Source organism: Gossypium arboreum, chromosome 2, assembly GCF_025698485.1.
Source record: "Gossypium arboreum isolate Shixiya-1 chromosome 2, ASM2569848v2, whole genome shotgun sequence".
NCBI classification, from domain to species: Eukaryota; Viridiplantae; Streptophyta; class Magnoliopsida; order Malvales; family Malvaceae; genus Gossypium; species Gossypium arboreum.
The window spans coordinates 24770030-24789394 of record NC_069071.1 but is presented as its reverse complement, the minus strand read 5'-3'; the positions used below and the strand labels follow the sequence as shown (position 1 = coordinate 24789394).

The 19365-nt window shown below is 36.5% G+C and overlaps 1 non-coding gene across 1 annotated transcript; it reads right to left on the bottom strand.

Moving 5' to 3' along the window:
* Positions 1-12832: 12832 nt before the first annotated feature.
* LOC128289616 (small nucleolar RNA R71) lies at positions 12833-12939 on the bottom strand. The gene has a single exon (XR_008279260.1). It is a non-coding gene; the product is annotated as a small nucleolar RNA R71 (small nucleolar RNA).
* Positions 12940-19365: the final 6426 nt, after the last annotated feature.

The window sequence follows — 19365 nt, the reverse complement described above, 5'->3', positions numbered from 1 at the left end:
AACTCACCTAACAACTTAGTTTCGATGCAAGATTCAAGGAAAAATTTGAACCAATCCTCCAAACTATGCATGCATTTTCAAGAGTGGCATAAAACATACCTTCTTGTATCAAAACACCTTAGTCTAGTAAGCTCCCATGGCTGATTTTCTCAAGCTTCCCCCCCCTTTCTTCTTAGTACATTCGGCCATGCAAAGAAAAATGAGAGAATGGACACTTTTTTTTTCTTCTTCTCAAGTCATGGCAATTGTAACAAAATGAGAAAGGATGAACAACAAAATTTTTCTCCTTTCTTTTTCCTCAACTCACGGCAACAAGGGAGGGGCATCCACACTCTTTTTTTTTCATCATTTTCCTTTTTTTTTTTCATTTCTTTATTTTCCTTCCATAATGCACTAGGCCAACATGTCTAGGACATGTTTTCTTTGCCCATCATCATGTCATGGCCAGCCACTAACCTTAGGAAATGGGTTATTTGACATGCAACTCCACCTTTGTGTTAACATGCACTAATAAGCCATTTAAAATTAGCCTATCATATTTCACCATGTTTCACATTGATCCCTATTTAATAATTTCTCATAAAATTGGTAAAATTAGAGAATGAAACTTCCACATATGCATGCACACACATAGTAAGCATAGAATATAACAATTAATTATTTTTATGACTCGGTTTAGTGGTCCCGAAACCACTTTTCGACTAGGGTCAATTTAGGGCTGTCACAAACACCTTATGGGAAAAATTACATTTTTGCCCCTAACTTTTCAACTTTTTACATTTTAGTCCCTAGGCTCGTAAAATGATTTCATTCAATTTCATCACATTCAAGCCTAGTCGAACCTATTCCTTGCTCATAACACCCCATATTTTTCATTTATTCAAATTTTACACACATTTTATAACTTTTACAAATAGGTCCCTATTTGACATTTTCACCAAAAATCACTTGGTAAATGTTGTTTATCTAACACCAAACATGCATTTTCTACCATTAAATATCAAAATACACAAATATTCAACATGGGTGAAATTTTAGACTTTGATTTTCTTTCAAATTAGTCCTTAAAATAGCTAGATTAGGTTGAGACAACTTCAAAAACATAAAAATCATTAAAAACGGGACAAAGACGGACTTAAAATCGAGCTTAGAAGCTTGGAAAAAAACCTAGCTATAGAGACTCCTCAATTTTCTACACAAGGAGGATGAAATTGAGAAGATGACATCTTTTATTTGTTTTATTTTGTCTTTATTAACCAAATGACTAAAATACCCTTAAGGCCAAACTTTGAAATTTCACCTAACCATGTCCATTTTTGTCCAACTTAAAGTATACTGGTCTAATTACCATCTGAGGACCTCTAATTTAAAATTTCATAGCAATTAGACACCTCTAACTTCTAGAACACACATTTTGCACCTATTGCAATTTAGTCCTATTAGTCAAATTGGACACTTTATCAATAAAATTTCAATCATACTTTAGACCTTAAAGAAATAATAAAATTAACATTTCTACTTCAGATTTGTGGTCCCAAAACCATTGTTCTGATTTGACCCAAAAACGGGCTATTTTAGAGAGAGCCGAGTTTTGGCTTGAAAAACAAATTCGAGTTTTTGATGAACTATCTTGTACGCCTACAGAATGTGTTAAATGTGCTGTATCACTTCTAAGAGATACTGCATACTAGTGGTGGAACACTTTAATATCTGTGGTGCCAAGAGAACGAGTCATGTAGGAATTCTTTCAGACTGAGTTCAAAAAGAAATATATAAGCCGACAGTTTCTCGATGAAAAGCGAAAAGAATTTCTAGAGTTGAAACAGGGTCGTATGATTGTGACTGAGTACGAAAGAGAATTTTTAAGATTAAGTAAGTATGCTCGAAAGTGTGTTTCTACTGAAGAAATTATGTGTAAGCGGTTCGAAGACAGGTTGAACAAAGACATTAAACTTCTAGTCAGAATTCTAGAGTTGAAAGAATTTGTTGTTTTAGTTGACAGAGCTTTCAAACCCAAGGAACTTAGCAAAGAAAAGAGAAAAGCCGATTCTGAGGCTAGAGATTCGAGAAAATGGTCAATGAGTAAACCCTATCATTCCACTTCAAAAAAATCAAGAGATTATTATAACCATTTGACAGCTTCAGTGGGGTATTCTAACAGAGATTGTGGGAAGCAACACACGAGTCCAAAAGCTCAAACTACTTCAGTATCAAGTGTTGGTAGTGTTAAATCCAATAAACCTGAGTGTCAATAGTGTAGAAGACAATATTTTAGAGACCGTTGGATAAATACTAAAGCCTGTTTTAGATGTTGCTCGCAAGATCATTTTATTCGGGATTGTCCTGAGTTATCCGAGAAAGATAAATTTCTGAATACAAGGCTGAGTAATACAACTGCAAAGGTGTGACAAAGGATTCTACTATGAGATCTGAGGCTCGAGTGCCAGCCAGAGCCTACGCTATTCACGTTCATGAGGATGCATTGTCACTAGATGTTATCACCGGTACATTTTCTCTTTATGACACTGATGTAATTGCTTTGATTGATCTTGGATCAATCCATTCATATGTCTGGACGACTTTAGTGTCTAGTAAGAATTTATCTGTTGAGTCCACTAAATTGGTGGTTAAAGTATCGAACCCCTTAGGTCAGTATGTCATAGTTGATAAAGTTTGCAAGAATTGTCCCTTGATGACTCGGGGTTACTATTTTCTGGCTGATTTGATGCTTTTACCATTTGATAAATTTGATGTGATCTTGGGCAGGGATTGGTTGAATCCACATGATGCTGTTGTAAACTATAGATGAAAGACTATTGAGTTGAAATGTCAAAAATAGTGAAATTCTTCGTATTGAAACAGATGATTCGAGTGGGTTGCTTGTTGTGATATCGACGATGCTAGCTCAAAAATATATGAGGAAAGGTTGTGATGCTTACCTTGCTTATGTACTAGGTACAAAAGTGTCTAAATTGAAGATTGAATCAGTGCCAGTGGTTTGTGAATATCCAGATGTGTTTCTAAAAAAGTTACTTGGGTTGTCATTGATTAGAGAGGTTGAGTTTACTATTGAATTAGTACTGAGAACATCACCGATATCGATAGCTCTGTATAGAATGACTCCTATAGAGTTAAAAGAGTTAAAAGCTCAATTGCAAGAGTTAATAAATAGAGGTTTCATGTGACCTAGTTTTTCGCCCTAGGGTGCACCAGTTCTATTCGTAAAGAAGAAAGATGGATAAATGAGACTGTTTATTAATTATCGATAGCTAAATAAGGTTATGATTAAGAACAAGTATCCTTTGCCGAGAATTGATGATTTGTTCAATCAGTTGAAAGGAGTAACAGTATTTTAAAAGATTGATCTGATATCTGGTTATTATCAGTTGTGGGTTAAAAATTCAGATGTGCTAAAAACTACGTTCAGAACCAGGTACAGGTATTATGAATTTCTTGTTATGTTGTTTGGGTTAACTAACACTCCTGCAATTTTTATGGATTTTATGAACAGAATTTTCAAACCATATTTAGACAGATTCGTAGTTGTATTCATCAATGACATTTTGATCTATTCTCGAGACGGATCTGAGCATGCCGAGCATTAGAGAATTGTATTGCAGACTTTGTGACATCAATAACTATTTGCTAAATTCAGTAAATGCGAGTTTTAGCTTCAAGAAGTTGGATTTTTGGGACACATTGTTTTGGCGGAAGGCATCCGAGTTGATCCAAACAATATTTCAACGGTTGTTGACTGGAAACCGCCAAGAAACGTATTCAAGCTCAGAAGTTTCCTGGGATTAGCTGGCTATTATCGGCTTTTTTGTTAAATGGTTCTCAATGATAGCTACACTGATAAATCGTTTATTGCAAAAAATATGTGAAGTTTGAGTGGTCTGAGAAATGTCAATAGAGTTTTGATCAGTTCAAAACACTATTAATCGAAGCACCAGTTTTAGTTCAGCTTGAGTCGGGTAAAGAATTTTTGATTTTCAATGATGGGTCATTGAACGATTTGGAATGAGTTTTAATGCAAGAAATCAAAGTGATAGCTTACGTTTCCAAACAGTTAAAACCGCATGAGAAGAATTATCTGACACACGACTTAGAGTTGGCCGCTATTGTTTTTGCATTGAAAATTTGGCGACATTATTTGTTCGGTGAGAAGTGCCTCATATTTACTGACCACAAGAGCTTGAAGTATCTAATGTCTCAGAAAGATTTGAATTTGCGACAACAAAGATGACTCGAATTATTGAAAGAATATGAGTTAGTGATTGATTATCATCTGGGGAAAGTGAATGTAGTTGTAGATGCTCTGAGTAGAAAATCTTTGTTCGCTTTGAGAGCGATGAATACACGATTGACATTATCTAATGATGGTTCGATTTTAGCTGACTTAAAAGCTAAACCGGTGTTTTTCCAGCAAATCTGTGAAGCTCAGAAATATGATAATGAATTGCAAGCTAAAAGAGTACAGTGTAAGTTGACTACTGATTTAGAGTTTCAGATTGGATCTGATGATTACTTGTTGTTCTGAGGTGGAGTTTGCATGTCAAAAAATCCTGAGCTTATACAGAAAATTTTGTACGAAGCCCAGAATGGTTACTTAACTGTTCATCCAGGGAGTACTAAAATGTACAATGATTTGAAACAGTTGTATTGGTGGTCAAGTATGAAACGAGATATTTTTGATTTTGTGTCCAAATGTCTGATTTGTCGACAAGCCAAAGCCAAACATCAAGTGCCTTCGGGACTGCTATAGCTAGTGATGATACCAAAATGGAAATGGGATAAAGTTACGATGGATTTCGCATCGGGGTTACCCTTATCTCTGAAAAAGAAAGTTGTTGTTGATCGACTGACGAAATCTACACATTTCATTCCGGTACGTACAATCTTTTCACTTGATAGATTAGCTGAATTGTACATCTCTGAAATTGTTAGATTGCACAGAGTGCCAGTCTCCATTATTTCGAATAGAGATCCGCGGTTTACGTCACGATTTTGGAAGAAATTGCAAGAAACTTTGGATACGTGGTTGCATTTTAGTACTGCATTTCATCCTCAAACCGATGGTCAGTTTGAGAGAGTGATTCAGATTCTCGAAGATATGCTTCGTTGCTGTGTTTTAGAGTTTAAGGACAACTGGGAAAAATATTTACCGTTGGTTGAGTTTGCATATAATAATAGTTTTCAATTGAGCATAACGATGGCACCGTATAAAGTTTTATATGATCGAAAATGTTGAACTCCATTGTACTAGACTAAGCTTAGTGAGAAAAAGAATTACGAGGTTGATTTGATCAGAGAGACAGAAGAGAAAGTGAAAGTAATTCGCGACAGTTTGAAAGCAGCTTCAGATCGATAGAAATCATATGCGGATTTGAAATGAAAAGATATTGAATTTCAAATATGTGATAGAGTGTTTCTAAAAGTGTCACCGTGGAAAAAGATTCTTCGATTTGGTCACAAAGGAAAATTGAGTCCGCAATTTATTGGACAATACGAGATTATCGAGAGAATTGGGCCAATAGTTTATCGACTTGAGTTACCGTCATAGTTAGAAAAGATTCACAATGTGTTTCATATGTCAATGTTATGACGGTATCGATTGGACCCATCGCATATAATTTCTCCAGCAGAGATTGAAATTCAGCCTGATATGTCGTATAGCGAAGAAATGATCAGAATTGTAGCTCGAGAGATTAAAGAGTTAAGAAACAAAAGCATAGCTCTAGTGAAAGTTCTTTGGCAACGTAATGGTGTCGAAGAAGCTATATGGGAACCCGAGGAAGCTATGAGAAAATAGTACCCAAGGAAGCTATGAGGAAACAGTACCCAAACTTATTTTTTGGTAAGATTTTCAGGGACGAAAATTCCTAAGGGAGGAGAGTTGTAACAGCCTGTTTTCAGTGGAATCGGAGCAGTGGTTTCGGGACCACAAATCCAAGGTCAAAATATTTATTTTATTATTATTTTGAGGTCTACATCATGATAGTATGATTGTATAAAAATTTTGTTAAGAAATTTTATCGTTTGCATGCTTAATTTGATAAAAATGATTAAATCGCATAAGGTGTAAAACTTTTGCTCTATTAGTTAAAAGTATCAAATGGATATGAAATTAATTAGTAAGGGATTTATGAGGTAAATAGACCATTTTTTATTTGACTAGACAAAAATGGACATTTAATAGGTGAATTTTACAGTTATAAGTAAAGGTTAATTTGGTAATTGCATAAATAAATATTAAATCAAAATAATGAAAAGATGGTATCATCTTCTCAGCTGAGCTACACCACCAAAAATAAGGAAGAAAAATACTCCATGTGTTTTTGAAGGTTCCGCCATAGTCTCATTGCATGTAACTGCATTTTTGCTCTATTTTTAGTGATTTCTATTTTTTGGAGTCGTCGTAGCTTAATCTAGCTAGTCCAGGGACTAATTTCCAAAATTGTTAAAAGCCTAGGGTTTTACCATTGAAGAATGTGTATGTGTTCTGAAGTTTAATGGTAGAAAATGAATGGTTGTTGTTAGATAAACAACATTTGTTAAGTGATTTTGAATGAAATTGCAAATTAGGGATGAAATTCAAAAATAAGTAAATTGTGTGGTAAAAGTGTGAATATGTGAAAAATATGGGATGCTATGGGTCTAAATAATATTAAGCTATTATGGGTTGAAATTGAATTGCATGAACTTGTATTTTTATGGGCTAGGGACTAAATTGTAAAATAGTTAAATATTTAGGGGTAAAATAGTAATTTTACCATAATATGAATTTTGGGTTGAATTGAATAGAATAAATACTACATGAATTGAATTTGATTTATTTAGATCAAGTTAAGCCTCGTACGGATCTACAACGAGGAAAAGATAAAGTTTTGGACTAGTCAATCCATTTCATCGTTTTTGTGACCGAGGTAAGTTCGTATGTTTAATAAGCATTAAATTACACGTGTTTGAATGCTTAATTGATATAATTGTGATGATAGACACCATGAAGATTCTTGACAAGTTATCGGCAATGTATAAATCCCGGTTGAACCTTAGGAATAGATAGGATACAAATGACATGTCATTAGGGGTTACCGTGTTTTGGGTGTTGGTCCGTACGTTCTACCGGTGGCTAAGTTTTCTGACGTATGTTATGGTTACTCGTTAGCTTGTGTGAGTAGCAACGTGTAGCTAAGTCTTGACCATTAGCTTGTGTGAACAGACCCGGTGATAGCTCGAGAGTGAGCATTTATATGTGAGATTGAGATGGTTTCGACTGTATTGACACTTAGTGTGCGAGATTCCTGAGTATCCGATATTATTCCAAATGGTTCAACGGGTATATTGATTATATGAAAGGGTAAGAGATTGATACGTATCAGTGCAGGTATGTACGTAAATCATATAAGCATTAAATCCATGAAATTTGTGAGTTACTAGAACATGAAGTGTACACAATCGCAACAAGTAATAAAGTGACAATTAAATGTCGAGTTATCGTACCCACAGGGACTATGAAAAGGATTATTTATTAATGTTATTTAAAACACTTTGGTGAAGAAAAATATTTTTTTTGAAGAGGGTGATTAAAAACTAAGATTTTAAATTAAGTAAACTAAATAAATAAATCCCAAATGTACGATTTCAAAATATGATTTTAATCAAGATGACATAATTGTGTTAGATCAATTACATTTCTTAACTTAGAATAATTAAACTCATATTTATATTGTTACGAATAAATTCACAGCAACTCGGTAATTTGCTAACTTATGAACATGCTCACCTACAAAAATCCATTCATTTCTTGACTATACCCCTATGTCAATTCAACCGATTAAATAAATCTTTAATAGGCAAATATGTTATTGCGCATACATACTTATTAAAACGAAATAATCTCTTGTACATATCCCTATGTCAATTCAAATGATTAATTAAATCTAATAAGCACATAAAAGACTACGTGAGGTAACAAAGTATCCCTACCTTGAAACAGTTTAATCATAATAATCTTGCAAGTTATGCAAGGCAAATGTATCGTCAGATACTGTTGCTAATTTAACCCTCAGCTACCTTAGATGATTAAACTTGCACTGATTAAGTACTGTGTCCATTAATTAAAATTTCAATCCATTTAAGTAATTAATTCATTAGCTACCTCACAATTGTAATGCAAGAACAACTTATTCATGATTTTACTTAAACAAGCATCTTACTTAGGCCTATAACAACATAAACACAATTTTAACAATTTTAGCAAACGAAATGCAATCAACCTAACAGAAATTAAATTCAAGCTAAATTGATTAAATTAACCATTCTAAAAACATAAATATTGTAACACCCCTTACCCGTGTCCGACGCCGGGACAAGATATGAGGCATTACTAACTTATTCATAAGCGTACAAATTTTCTCGAGTCTTAAAAAAGCGAACAAATTAAAAACCTTTCAAATTTCACCTTTACAACTCTAATGTGGGTCTACAAGGCCCAAAATATACTTAGAAACCAATTCGGGATCAATCTGGATCTCTTAAAGAGATTTGGAAATTTTCAATAAAGACAGGGGCACACACTCGTGTGATCAGCTTGACATGGCCGTGTAGGTGACCCGTGTGGCTCACACGGCCGGGTGTCTATCGGGACACCCCTCTGTCCCTAGCCCATGCGGAATTTAATTTTTAGTTCAAAGTGCAGTGGTTTTCACACGGCTTGGCACACACCCGTGTGCCTGGCCCGTGTCTTCCCACACGGCCTTGAGACGCTCGTGTCTTGGCCTGTGTCCAAAAACTGGGGTATTCTGTTTCTGACGTCATCATAACCAATAAGTCACACGGCCGAAGCACATGCCCATGTGCCAGGCCATGTCCTCTACACGACTGAGACACACAACTATGTCTCTGCCCGTGTGATTATTACCGTGCATACTGACTTGAGATTTTTATGTGCAGAGGACACACGGCTGGACCACAAGCCCTTGGGGCTGGTCGTGTGTCACACACAGTCTAGACACATGCTCGTGTTTCTACCCATGTGGACAATATAAGACTATTTTCCAAACCTCTTTGCCACCCTTGTTCACCTATCTTCATGCTATAACCAACCAATACCAAAACAAGCAAAATTTTTGTAACCAATTCGACCATTATAGACATTCATGCAACCATGATGATGCATCTTCTATAAACTCAAAAAGGAATGTTAGCTATCATTCAAGGCTTAATACAAAGTGTGAGATTTACCCCAAGCCAATTCATTTGGTAAATGCTTAAGACACAAAATGATAAAGTCTAGACCCTACACATGCTATAATTCAAAAATATAAATCCAACTATACCGAGTGTTTCGAATGATAGTGTGATCGATATCTTTGACGTCCGATGATCCTTAGGCTAAATAGGCGGCACTGTAAGAAAAATGGAAAGGAAGAGGGAGTAAGCATAAAAGCGTAATAATTTGCATATAAATGAATATACAACAACAATTTCATCAATGATCAACATATTCATGACCCAGATGTAGGCATAGATGTAACTTACTCATTTCCAACCATACAAGTCACATAATATAATATGCATATTGAGCTCATATCTCATATGTACCAATTAGGTACCTGTACCATTCACAACACGGTTATACTTTCCTCATTAGCTCAAAACATAACATCCACTGTCGAGTATCACCGGATATTCATTAAACCTCGAATATGGGTAAGGTGCCAATGCCATGTCCCAGACATAGTCTTACACTGACTATCATCTCGTAGCCGATAGATGTCCCAGACATGTCTTACATTGGCTTACATATCGAGGCTGATGCATGTCCCAGACATGTCTTACACTAGCACTCGTCTCAGTGCCGATGCCATGTCCCAGACACGGTCTTACACTACCTTCCATAATGTGGCCGATGCATTTCCCAGACATGTCTTACACTAGCACCCCCAAGTGACCAAATTATTATGGCATGAATGTACGGTCTACTTCCTAAGGTTCCAACATTCTATTATTTTAATTATCATTATACATTCTCAAATTTCATAGTCAATTAATTCATGCTATATCGATTCAATGACAATTCAAACACATATATCAACAACATAGTTGTATTATTTACATACAACTTACCTCGGGTTATAAAATGCACACAACTAGTCGATTTGCATGGCTTTCCCCCAGTCAAGGTTTGGATTTGAAAACTCTTGATCTATAATAGTAAAATGCACTCATTTAGTCACTAATCACAATTAGGCAATCAAAAATTCACATCCTTGGTAAATTGACCATGTTGCCCCTAGGCTCAAAAATCGATTTTTATCGAATTTCTTCATATCTTAAGCCTAGCAGAACCCATTTTACTCTTATAGCAATTTCAAAATCTCACTATTTTACATATTTATCCCTTAGTTCACAACTTATGCAAAATAGTCCCTTTGGGTGTTTTTATGCTAACACCTCTCACAAAAGTTGTTTAGGACTCTTCTAAGACTCATATTCTTCCATAAAATTTTAGAAAATAACATGAACATTTACATAGTGAAACCCTAGACTTATTACCATTCTGCAAAATAGTCCTCTTATTTGAAAGCCCATGACACAAGCATGCCAAAAATGTAAAAATCATTAAGAAAATCATCAAGATCACTTACATTATGAGAGGAATAAGTTGTTGCAAATTTTCAGTTTTCAAACCTCCATATTTTCTTATATGTTCGGTGGAGAGAACAGATGGAGAAGAAGAAAAATGCTAGATAGGCCTTAGGCATTATTTTATCAATTATGACATTACTTACCTAAACTTTGACTATTTGTTTAAAATTCATCTCATGGCCGGCCAAGTGATATGTCGTAATTTATTCATATTTTTATCCCATGCTTAGCATATTTTTGGATGAATTATCATCAGATTTTTGGAATTCGATTCTCCTAATCCTTTAATTTCATGTTTTATACTTAGGTGAGCATAGGAGAGTAAAAAGAGCGAGAAACGGGCCATAAAACAGAGAAAATGGGTCAATGTAGGAAATCAACACGACCTGGACTTCCTCACACGGGTAGTTCACACGCCTGTGTCTATTTAACAGATTGCAACACAGTCTAAGCCACACCACACAGCTGTGTCTATTTAGCAGACTCTGAACAAGGCCTTAGCCACCTCACACGGGTGTATCACACGGTCGTGTCCCTGTCGAGCCAAAGTCTAGTCCTATTCAGAAAAGGCCACTCTTGAGGGTTTTGAAGCATTCTAAAGCCTATATAAACACCCCAGGAGGTACCTAGAGAAGACACGGGGAGTAGGAGGCAGGGAATTACTCGAAGAAAGCCAATTGATCCATCTCAGAAGTTGGATTCTCCTTCAATATTGACGATCTCCCTTCAATTTCCTTCGGGATTTTTTGGGTTTCTTTATGTTTTGTTATCATTATTCTTCTGAGATGTTTTCTTTTACACATATAAAATAAATCCCCTAAATACCTAAGGGGAATGAAATCTAAGATGGATCTTGTTATTATTTTCTGAATTATATGATAAACACTTGATTTATTCTTAATTATTTGTTCTTAATTCTTGCTTTAATATTCCAGGATATTGATTCAAGTATTGATGTGCTTATTTAGAAGAGCAAAAATCTCTGTCTAAGAGTAGATCTAGCATAATTAAGTGGAGTTGATTGCACCCCTAGACATAGGGCGACATAAATCTGCCGGATTAGGGTCAAACCTAATAAGGGAATCCATAGATCGAGTTAATGCAATACTAGGGGTTTTAATTAATCAACCTAGGGTTAGATGTTGTTAGTCTTAAGAGAGATAATAATATAAATTAGGGATTTCCTTGGGCATTGTCTAAGTTAATCAGTTTTCCCAAAAGTATTTCCCAAATTTACTTCCTGTGCATTCTTAGTTCAGTTAATTAGTTTAGATAAAACAAACCTTTTTATTTTTAGGTTAGATAATAAAAAGAAAGTTAATACTAGTACTTTTAGTTCCTATAGGTTCGACATTCTAGTCTTGCTATAAGCTATACTACTGTTCGATAGGTGCACTTGCCTTTATCGTGATAATAGTTAGTTTTCAAGTATGATGAATCATAAATATAAAACTTATCACGAGACATTCCATTTAGTTTTTGTCGCCGTTTCCGGGGAACTAAAATATTAGGAACGCTTAATTTTTATTACTTTAGCCATTTATTTGCAATTTAAATTTTATCTTAGTTTGTTAATTTTACTAAATTTTCTTTTGTTTTCTTCTGACAGGTTTTTTATAGTTTATGACTAGAAGAAACCCGTCAAGACCATTACTTTTTGACAGTGAGATTGAAAGCACAGCTTGCAGAAACCGAAGAGAAATAAGGCGAAACCTAAGAAACATAGAGGAAGGATAAGAGGAAGATATCCATAATACAACCGAGGAGATGGCTGAAAATCAGAATAATCAGCTTCCTCCTGTGGTTGCTGCAGATCCAATAAATCACAATCTTGCTCCTCGTACTATGTATGATTATGCTAAACCTACTTTAACAAGAGCCGAATCGAGTATAGTTAGACCTGCTATTGCTGCAAATAATTTTGAACTGAAACCTAACACAATTCAAATGATACAATAGTTTGTATCCAAACACTCATTTGGCGAATTTTCTAGAGTTTTGCTACACTTTTGAGATCAATGGCGTTTCTGACGATGCCATTTGCCCTCAGTTGTTTCCCTTTTCATTGAAAAAAAAAGCTAAACAGTGGTTGAACTCGTTACCACAAGGGTCAATCACTACTTGGGAACAAATGACCGAAAAATTCTTACTTAAATATTTTCTGCCGGCTAAAATGGCTAAGTTGAGGAATGATATCTCTTCTTTTGTGCAGATGGATTTAGAAACACTCTACGATGCATGGGAGAGATACAAGGATCTATTAAGAAGGTGCCCTCACCATGGGTTACCTCTATGGTTGTAGGTTCAGAATTTTTACAATGGTGTGAACCCCTCAACAAGGTAACTTATCGACGCAGCAGCTAGTGGTACTTTAAACAACAAAACACCTGAAGAGGCTTACGAATTTATTGAAGAGATGTCACTAAATAACTATTAGTGGTAAGTCATGAGAACAAAGCCAACAAAAGTAGCCGGTGTTTTTAACCTCGACGCGGTCATTATGCTATCTAACCAGGTAGAACATTTAAATAAAAAGATTGACGGTTTATATGGTTCTACTCAGGTACATATAGTGATAAGGTGCGATGCAAATAGAGGAGGAGTGCACACAGAATATCAATCTTTCAACCCTAGCACTGAAGAGGAACAAGTTCAATATATGGGTAATAATAATTCTAGACCTCAAAATAACCCATACAGTAACACTTATAATGCAGGTTGGAGGAACCATCCCAACTTCTCATGGGATGGCCAAGGAAATCAAAGGCCATAACATCCCCCAGGCTTTCAACAACCACCTTACCTGCAGGAAAAGAAACCGAACCTTGAGGAGATGCTAACGAAATTTATCTCGATGTCAGAAACTCATTTTTAGAATACCGAGACAGCATTTAAGAATCAACAAGCGTTGATTCAAGGGCTCGAAGCGTAGATAGGCCAACTCGCCAAATTGATTTCTGAACAACCACAAGGTAGCTTGCCGAGTAATACTGAATCGAACCCAAGGGAACAACTTAATGCGATTACCGTTTAAGATAAGGAAGGGTTAGTTGAACCTGAACTAGAACTAAGGCAAGGAATTGTGGTAAGTAAAGGTAAAGGTGAGGTGGACCATAATGAGCAAAAACTGGTAAGTAGAGAGTACAAACCTCGTGTGCCATACCCCAGTGCGACAAGAAAAGACCACACGGATGAACAATTTGGTAAATTCCTTAAATTATTAAAGAAATTACATATTAACTTACCATTTATTAAATCTCTTTCACAGATGCCGAATGAAGTTAAATTTTTAAAGGAGCTTCTAGAAAATAAGTGGAAGTTGGATGAGGCGCCACATGTAGAGTTGAATGCAGTTTGCTCAGCCATTCTACAGAATAAGCTACCCAACAAGTTGAAAGATCTAGAGAGTTTTATGATTCCTTATTTAATTGGTAGCTTAGATGTGAATAATGCATTGGCTGATTTAGGGGCGAGCATTAATGTTATGCCTTATAAAATATTTAAACAGCTAGGTCTTGGGAAACCCAAACAAACTAGGATGAGCATTCAATTGACTGATAAAACCATTAGATTTTCTAGGGGTATCATTGAAGATGTTCTTGTTAAAATCGATAAATTTATATACTTAGTAGACTTTGTTGTTCTAGATATGAAAGAGGATAGTAACATACCTTTGATTTTGGGACGAACCTTTTCAGGAACTGCTAGAACTATTATTGACGTTGGCACAGGTGAATTGACACTTCGTGTAGGCAATGACACGATCACTCTCCAAGCTTGTGATTCTGCTAAAATATCTAGCAATCGAGATGATTCTTTAAGTTCGGTAAATTTAAATAACATTACAACTCAAACTTCTTTGCAGGAGCTCCTTAGGAAGAACATGATGGAGCCTAACCCATGCCACGAAAATAGGCCAACTCACGAAGAACGAAGACTTCAGATCGATGAATTAGATGAAAGCAAACACCTATCAAGGAGAAACCAAAAGCACACAAACAATCGAAGCGACACCACGATGAGCATAGTGATGAAACAAAGCAAATTAAAGTTAGGGACAAAGTATTGTTAGATGAAAATGACCCCTGAATTACTACTTTAGAGCAAAATACGGACAGAGTACTCCCTTCACGGTAATGAACATCTTCCTACATGGTACAGTCGAGGTAACACATACTGTATTCGAAACTTTTAAGGTAAATAATACTCGACTTAGACCTTATTTTGATAAAATTGATAGTAGAGGTGAAGAGTTTCAACTCCTCAATCCACCGTAATCACACAAGCAGAGAGGTAAGTCTAGCTTAGACTATAAATAAGCGCTTCTCGGGAGGCAACCCGAGCACTAACGGTGTCGATTTCTTTAAATTTTAGTTTTTAACATCTAAATTACTAACTGAGTCCTTGAACATAGGTTTTCCAAACCACACGGCCAGGCACACGGGCGTGCCTTAGGCCGTGCTCATACCACGGGAAGTGACACGGTCGTGCAATACGATCGTATGAAAATAGAGTAAAATTTTTCCCCAACACGAGATTCGATACGTTGCCACGACCATGCGACATGGCTGTGGGTAATCTTGCCAAATCAACACGGGCGTGCGACACGCCCATATCTATAAGCCATGGTAGAAACTGTCAAATTAACATGGGCATACGCACATATACACGGGCGTGGGAGAAGCGAACGAAGCAGGACACGACCGTGCGACATGACCGTGTGCACCAACACGCCCAGGGAACACGGGCGTGGGCCGAATTCCAAATGTGCCCAAATTTGAAAATCACGAAACACACGGGTTGAAATAAGGGAACACGGGCATGCCCCATGGCCGTGTGCCCCAAAATCTATATAAACCCCCACTATTCATCATCCCCTTCCCAAAAAAACCCTAACCTTAGCTGCCGCAATCTTTCCCCCCACCGACCGGCCACCCCTAACTCTCCTTTCTTCTTCCATTTTCTCCCCTCTCTTGTCTCTCTCTTTCCCTTCTTCTCACCCTTGTGCACCCTCACTGCGAATCACAAGGCATCACTACCACGCCTGCGGGGCCGTGACCAAGACCAAAGACCATCGCTTCTCGTCGTACATCGTCGCCGCACTCCTCCTCCGTTAAGCACCACTATCATTTATTAGTCGTTTGTTTTCCTTTTACCTGATTATATTTTACTTCTTTCTAATTCTTGACTTATACCTGTTTTATCCTTAGTAATTTGGATGCTTAATAATTCTTTCGTTATTCCCAATTTTACTGATGATGAAGATTTACTTAGTCATTAGGTTCCCAATTTTAGTGGCGTATTAGTCTCTGCTTATTTAGTTGTTCATCCTTATAATACTATTCTTGCTTATTATCGGTTTAGGACAGTACTTAAAATCTTTTTAGTAATAGCTATTTCTAGTATTAGCTACTATAACTTCATTGATCTTTTAGCATTCTCTTGGTTTAGCCTTAACACTCTGTCCATCTTATATTTAGCCCATTGATATCACCACATTTTTGGCATGCTTGACTGTGTACCTATATTATCTTACTAGCAAGTCATTATTATAGGAATTATTGTTGACCTAATCTTTTCTTCTTCCAGGTATACCATGTCAAATCCACGTGGTAAGAAAACTACCGTCCCTGCCTCGAAGAACAGAAAAGGAGCAGCATCCTCCTCAGGTCCTACCACCGAGATCCGACACCCATTCCTCCGATTTTCATATGGACCACAGGAGGAACTATTTCAGATACTACGGGCCCGACACCTAGGTGTGGGCCTGTGTATTGATTGGACCACCCTAAAGTAGATCCAATTCACTGACGCAGTCTGAGCTCTCCTGACTACTGACCCAAAGGGGCTTTTCTTCGAGATCATCGAGCCGGCGTACCTTGAGCTCACACTCAAACTTTGTTCGACCTTCCACCTTCAAGTTATTATGACAAAGTTCGATGATCCTAGAATGGTCCAGTTCCTCTTGGCGGTTTAATTCACCAGTTGAGCATGCCTGAGTTCAGTGTCACCTTAGGACTATACACGGAGGAGTTCATGGACAACGACGAATTCGACAGCCTCCATCGCCACATTCACTATTCGCCTTCAAATTGCTGGAAGGCCCTAGTCCCTGTTTCGACCACTTATGACCCTAGCTGTTCCAAGGCATCAGCTCTTGCCCCATCCTTGAGATACCTACACGCCATCCTAACCCACACCCTGACAAGACGGCGAGAGAGCACCGACATCGTCAACACTAACGACGCCTATTTTTTATGGAGCATGGCACATGGGTACGTATTCGACCTTGCTTATTTCATCGCCCTCGCCATTCAACATCAGACATAGTAGCATAAGAAGGGAGTTATTTCCATCGACCCTTATGTGACTCGCCTGGTGTGGTACTTTGGTCTCTTCAACATGGCGACGCAAGTATCCTCCCTTACCCTCATCAGTCAGATGTCCCCACAGGGCATCTCGAGTATGCTCATATAAGGATGATCGAACGACGACGTGGATTTGAACCTCCCCAGTACCACCTCATCCAATCAGCTGAGCAGGAGGACCTAGAGGACATTACTGATGATGTCCCACCACCTCACGAGGATCCACCCTCTCTGTCACCACCTATTCATTGCCCAGTTTATACGGCTGCTTCACTCTCTGACATCTCTGAGCATCTCATTCGATTCGAGCAGCAATGTTTTCAGTGCTTTTATCACATTGATGCAACCTTACATCAGATTTGTCAGCACCTTCACATCTCATCGCCACCCCCACCTCGCGATCCATCTGGCGATGAAGATTTTTAAAGATTTTTATTTATTATATTTATGTTTTTACTTTTATCTTTTTAAAACTACTTTTTATTTTATTTCTCTTTAATTTTATTTTTTACTTCATCCTTAGGTTTTAAAATTTATATTAAGCAGTTTATGTTTCGGCCATTTCTTTACAAGTAATCATGCTACTTTATATTTCCTAAAGAGTTATTGATTCTATCACAGTTATAAAGAGCTCCAAAGCTCACATTACTTAGGAATTTGCAACTCCACGGGAAAAGGTCCTCCATGACTGCCATGTCTTGCTCGACCACCACGATAACCTCTTCGCTAGACACTGTGGTTGTGAGACCCAACCTCTACCACCACTGGAGTATCCTCCTCCAATCTCACCCTTGCCTTAGCCGATTACTTTCCATAACTCTAATTCAAGGATTCCATCTAACATTTAGGAAGTTTCAGTTCTTTCCCTATCTTATGATCTTATATCTATATTTTTCAGTAAGTCTATCTTTGTACATTGAGGACAATGTACATCTTAAGTATGGGGGGGTTATTTATATCATTACCAGAAAAATCCCTGAATTTTGTCTTATTCTCACGTGACTCACTCATATCACTATTAGAATGAATTTTGATTAATTTATGATTTTTATTGATATGTCTTGAATTAAAACATAGGCATTTATGCATTGATCATTTAAACTTTAAGGAATTAAAGAATCAAGCATGATAAGTTGATTTTTGAGAATAAAAATTTTTTTGGTTGTTTCCCCAAGTTTAGGTATTATATTGAGTTGAAATTCACAGGTTTAACATCAAAAAGCCATAATTTTTTGTGAGATCTTGAGCCTTTAGAGCATATATTATTTCTTTCATGCTCACTTTTATTGTTGCTATGAGTGTGTCAATATTGATTTGTTATTCTAGAACTTGTTTTGATTATGCATGTCAAGACCACACCATTTGATTTGATATGTCGAGATGATAAAGACACTTAGGTTTAACCCACTTACTCTATAAAAGTCTACCCTCATAATTAACCCTTAGTGAACCCCCTTGAGCCTAACAAGCCATTCATTGATTTACCCTCAATATTAACCCATAACCCATTATTGTTGAAATCCCCTCATTTGATCCCTATTTTTGTCGAGATTTGATTTGAATAAATTGCTTAGCTATGTTTTATTTTTGATAGTTAGCAAAGTTCTATGTTATTTTGATTTGTTCTTAAAATTGTTTTTGAGCTTAAGTATTTAATTCGATATCAAATTCTAAGATCTTCCAATTAGGAATGTAATTTGTCAGTTTTAGTATTTTTCTAGTTAGGTAATTTTTCAATTCATTCTCAATTCTAACCTTTTCTTTTAGTTTGTGACCACACCCCCTAACCAAAGCCACGTTACAACCCTTTAAAGACCTTTTGATTGATGTATCATTTCAATATATAGTGGTGGAGATTTGTTTTTCACGCAAGCCTATGGTAATAACATTTCATATTGACTATTGAGTGCTAAATTTCTTGTCCTTAAACACCTCGAGTGATTTAATTGAATCTTTAGTGAGGATGTGAAACTCTGTGATATTTTGAATTTAAGGTGATTACTTAGATGATGGGAGATAGCTATGTTTTTGTGATAAAATGCTCAACTTGTAATGTTTGAAACTTTGATGTTCTTCGAGTTGAATTTTCAATGTATGATTACTTATGGATTATTTTGAGATACTATTGATGAGAATTATAAGTAGAGAAGAATTTATTTTGATTGCGAGTTGAGGATTTTGCTTGAGGACAAGCAAACATGCTTAAGTGTGGGGGTATTTGATAAGTCGTAATTTATACATATTTTTATCCCATGCTTAGCATGTTTTTTAATGAATTATCATCAGATTTGTGGAATTCGATGCTTCTAATCCTTTAATTTCATGTTTTATACTTAGGTGAGCA